Source organism: Tupaia chinensis, unplaced genomic scaffold (genome assembly GCF_000334495.1).
Source record: "Tupaia chinensis unplaced genomic scaffold, TupChi_1.0 Scaffold141305_1, whole genome shotgun sequence".
Classification (NCBI taxonomy): Eukaryota; Metazoa; Chordata; class Mammalia; order Scandentia; family Tupaiidae; genus Tupaia; species Tupaia belangeri.
The window spans coordinates 522,622-527,373 of NW_006201168.1; the positions used below are offsets into that span (position 1 = coordinate 522,622).

The 4,752-nt window shown below is 41.3% G+C and overlaps 1 long non-coding RNA gene across 1 annotated transcript in view; it reads left to right on the forward strand.

The window, feature by feature from the left end:
- The first annotated feature begins 2,733 nt into the window (after nt 1-2,733).
- The window catches only part of LOC106733214 (uncharacterized), a 34,548-nt gene continuing 32,529 nt past the window's right edge, over nt 2,734-4,752 (forward strand). The window contains exons 1-2 of the long non-coding RNA XR_001369392.2: nt 2,734-2,754; nt 3,335-3,385. This is a non-coding gene — a long non-coding RNA (uncharacterized LOC106733214). The remainder of the gene's footprint in view (nt 2,755-3,334; nt 3,386-4,752) is intronic.

Sequence of the window (4,752 nt, forward strand, 5' to 3'; positions counted from 1 at the left end):
TCTGAGGGCCCCGGCGCTGCGGCCACGCCCATCGCCGCCAGCCCAGCTTGCCGATTGGCCAACCAGGCTCCGGTGCGCTTGACCAATCAGAAGGGGCGATAGAGAGCGGGGGCGGAAAGAGCGAACGGAAAGGGGAAGCGAGCGACGCTGGGAGGAAAGGGCCGGGGGCCGGCCGGGGCTGGCAGTGGAGGAGTGTGGCGGGGGCAGGGCGGAGAGCGACCACGTGCCTCCGGGGAGAGGGGGAGGGAGCGAAAGACTATACGCGAAGGCCGGGCAGCCGAGCCGAGGGCCTGGAACGCGGCGGGACGAGTTGGTTGGCGCTGGTTGTCAGGGCAGCTCCAGACGTCGAGGGTCCAGGTCGAAGCCGAGTTACAGTAACGTTCTTCCCTTCGCCTGTGTGCCCGCGCTTCCGGGCGTTCCTTGCGCGCTCCACTCGCTTTGCCGAGAGTAGAGCCGCGCCCGTCTCCATCTGGGGTGGAGAACCACCTAGCTTCGGGCCCGGCAGGGTCTTGGGGCCCGGAGTAGCCGTTGACGTGCATTTGGGAGGCGCTGCAAAAAGCTAAAAGGACGGTGGGTGGAAAAAGGAAGGGCCCTTTAGACGAAACTGACTCATCCACTCTGGCCAGGTACCCGCAACAGGTAGGAACCTGGGAAGAATGACGATCTGGTAATGATTCCACTGCCTAAGTATTTTGTCTTAGAAAGTTAGGGAAGCTACTTGGCTACAAAGTACTAAGTTGTGGAGGGCGGAAACCGTTACACCTGAATAAGAAATGAAATGAAACTTTGTTGAAAAGGGAAATGAGTTCCAAGGATACCGTCTTTACAGGGAACACCATTACCAGAGGCAGAAAACACACAAGTTACAAAAATAATAGTAGTTAAAACATTTCAGGCACCAGGGAGAAGTGATTTTAAATACATTGAAATAACAATGAATAGACCCAGATGTGTAGGGAGTTGTAAAGTCAGCAGCAACCCTCATCAGAAGTGAGGAATAGAGGGTTTTTAAACAGCGAGATGTGGGGAAGAGACCCTAAATAAACTCCCTCGGGAACTTGGCTTCTCATCTTTTCTTGTCTTTTTTTTTTTTTCTTTTTTAATAGAACTATGTCTACAAGTAAATGTTTAAAATGCAAATGTTTCTTAAAGAAACTCTTTCAAAAAAAAAACCTTTCAAAGTCAAAGTAGAGAAAAAAATTTTAATTGTGAGTTTATCCAACATCAACTACTGCATTCTCTTTGGGGAAAAGGGAACGAAGAGAGCTGGAGTATTTAGCAGTTATTTAAAGAAAATGTTGCAATGGAGGTGGGGTGGGAAGTAAAAATGCAGAGTTCTAATCTTTAAAGTTCTCAATATTTGTATACTTTCATCTGGGCTGTGGCAAACAGAAGCTATGTCTGAAAAATAATTTACGCTGAAGGTTAATTTGAATGTAAATTCCACGCAGATCTTAAAATATAAATGATGAAGTTCATTATAAATGGTTATTACCCAAAGACTCATCTTGCTGAAGTCACTTTGAATTTGCATGCTGAAGTACTGATGTTTTTCTAAATGAATTTAGGATAGGAAAATTTAATTGAAAAGCTGGAATATGTGTGTGTCTTCCACCATCATAGATAACAGGGTTCAAGAAAAATTACTGATGAATTTCCACTCTGATTAGAAGCTGTCTTGTGAACACATGTGTGTACATGCCTATGTTGTCCTTAGATTTCTTGATAGCTTTTAAATTGAAATTTATCTGTTTTTTTCTTTTTCTGTATCTTCCACCTACAGTCTATTATCTGTGATCATCAAATAACTACCCAAGCTTCTTTCTGCAGAATATGCCTAAAAAAGATGTGGTCACCCAGTTACCAACAGAGAGAAATGCAGTGCAGATAGGAAATAACCACAGCTTGTAATTTTATTAGTTTAATGTCTGAGGAAACTCTTCCTGTCTAGATAGTAAGCTCTCTAAAGTTAGGAGAGCTGAATATATAGCCAGCCCCTGGTTGTCCTTGGCATACAGAATGTATTAAATAACTATTGCCAAATGCAAGACCAAATCTAAGCTTTTTTTTTTTTTGGAGAGATTTTCACTGTAGGGCGCGTGCGCTCGCCTCTCGGGATCTTGGGCACGCATGCACACGCGCCCGGCGTGAGTTTTAAGCCACCGGGTCGGGACGCGAACCGCGGTCGACTATGTGGGAGTCCAGTGACATAGCCATTACGCTAACTGCTGGTTCCCAAATCTAAGCTTTTTTGAGTGTATGTCTTTAAAGTTGAGAAACAGACACTTCTGATAAAAAATGAGGATTGAAGGGCCATTGGGTGGTGTGATGGTTGAGGCTTTGGATTCCCACATGGCTGACCATGGTTCAAATCCTGGATGTAGCGGGTGTGCACTCAGAATCCTCAGAGGGAAATGGAGGAAAGGGATTGTGGTGTGGCTATCCCTCCAGGGGGTGATTTCTCACTTTCCCTCTCAGTCTCTCTCTGGGGAGTGCACCCACCCTGTGGCAAAAAAAAAAGGGGAGGGGGAGGAGAGGAGGGGAGCTGCTAATTTATACAAAGTTTCTTCTAAGAATTCCTTTTTTTTTTTTTGTTACCAAAAAGAGTAAAACACATCTTCTCCCTCCCCTATGTGGCCTGGTCATACGGTGTACCACAATCCTTTTTCCATCAATTCTCCATCGGGTCAGGATCCTCAGTGTATGCATGCCTGGCATGTTTTTCAAGCCACCAGGACCAAGACTCACACCCTGGTGAGTGATGTGGGATCTGGCTTTCTGTGTGCAGCGCTTAACTGTTGTACCATGGGCTTCTACATCTTTCTAAGAATTTTTGATTTGGTGTCATGCTCATTCTAGGGTTAAAGCTAAGGAATGAATCAAATACATTAATGGAAACCCTCTCTACATGTTTAAAAATAGTTGTGAACACACTTTGGTAAGGCAAACAATTAGCTGTAATGCTTAAGTAGTCTGTTTCCTGGCTTAAAATTTTCACTTGTAATTGTCACTACTCCTTTGCCAACAACTTTGCATGTTTAGTATCTGTACTTTCAGTTCTTCCCGGATAGAGTATGGAAGATAACATAATTTATCATAGGGTAAAGTAGTTCTTCAAAGAGTTTGGTAATAGCTCTCAATACAGATGGGTAAACTAATTCACAAGATATAGTAGATTTAACTGTGGTTAGAAGTTTTAGATATTTAACATGCTAAACCAAGGAATCAGTAAAATGCAGACTCATTAATAGTATTTAAATATTATCTTAGTTTGGGCTGTTGTAACATTGTCATATGCTGGATGGCTCAAACAATACACATTTATGTCTCACAGTTCTGGAAGATGTGAAGTCCAGTATGAAGCTGCTGGCAGAGCTGGTGTCTGGTGAGGACTCACTTTCCGGTTCTTAGATAGCTTTCTTCTTACTGTGTTGTCATATGTTGGAGAGCAACCAGAGAGAGCAAGTCCTCTCATCTTTTCTTGATCCCATTCTACCCTGTGACCTAATTATTTCCCAAAGGTCTTACCACTTAGTGCCATCCCATTGGCAGGTAGGATTTCAACATGAATTTGGAAAGGACACTAACAGTCAGTCCACAGGAAGCATAGACTAACAAAGATAACATCTTGCGAATAGGAAGTATACTTATAACCAAATATATAAAACCTATCCTGTAGATGAGACCTGATTTCAAGTAGGTGATAGAATGTTAGGTTACTTAATATCCTGACTTGTTATTAGTTTTAGTATAGGGAAAATCTAAAATATTATGGAGATACTTGTTTTCAATGTCTCATAAAATTCTCTTCTAGAGAAATAAAGACATTTTCTCTATTTGGCAACAGATTTGTGACAGGATTTGTAAAGCCTTACACAAGGTTTTAGTTAATCATTTAAATATTGATTACTTGCTCAACTGTAATCTCAGAAAGAATTGTAATTGTTAATTATTTCACTTAAGCAGTTTGGAATATTCTCATGATATATACACTAAACTGGAGATTATTTAATGTCTCTGATCTATAATATAAATCTTAGGGCACACCTTGGATTATGTGTGGTTTCTTAAGCAAAATACTGGGTAATGTTGGTAGAAAAATAAGGAATTTTATGTTACTGTTTCTTACTAAAATATAATTTGTGTTTGTTACAGTATGCTGCTGCTTTTTAGAGAGAAAAATATTGAACCTTTGATAATATACTTTTATTTTCTCTAAAAAAACAAAATTGATCAGGTATTAGGGCATTTAATTTATTATCATTGCCAGACTTTTTGAACTTCTAACTTGGGAAGCCTGGAGAAAACTACTTGTTAATTTTAATTTAAGTACCTGAATAGTGAGAGACAGTTAATTTAAAGGCTAGCAATAGATACTATTTAATTGAGAGAAATTGATAATTTTTTTAGCCTTGTTTTTTAAACATTTAGTTTTGACTGTTTAATTGGAGGAAAAACTTAGAATTATAGGTGCAATCTCCACTCCCAAGTTTCTCCCTAACCCTTTTAGGGCATGTGAACTTGCCAGAGAGACACAGAGAGACAAAGAAACAAAAGTTGAGAAATCACCCCCCAGGGTAGATGGCTACATGCAGTCCCTTCTCTCCCCTTGAAATTTTGGGCATGCACGCACACACATTCAGCTTGAGTTTTAAGCCACTGACTCCGGAACTTGAACCACAGTCAACTGCATGGGAGTCCAGCAACATAACCATTACACCAGCTTCTGGTCACACCCCTGTATTTTTTTTT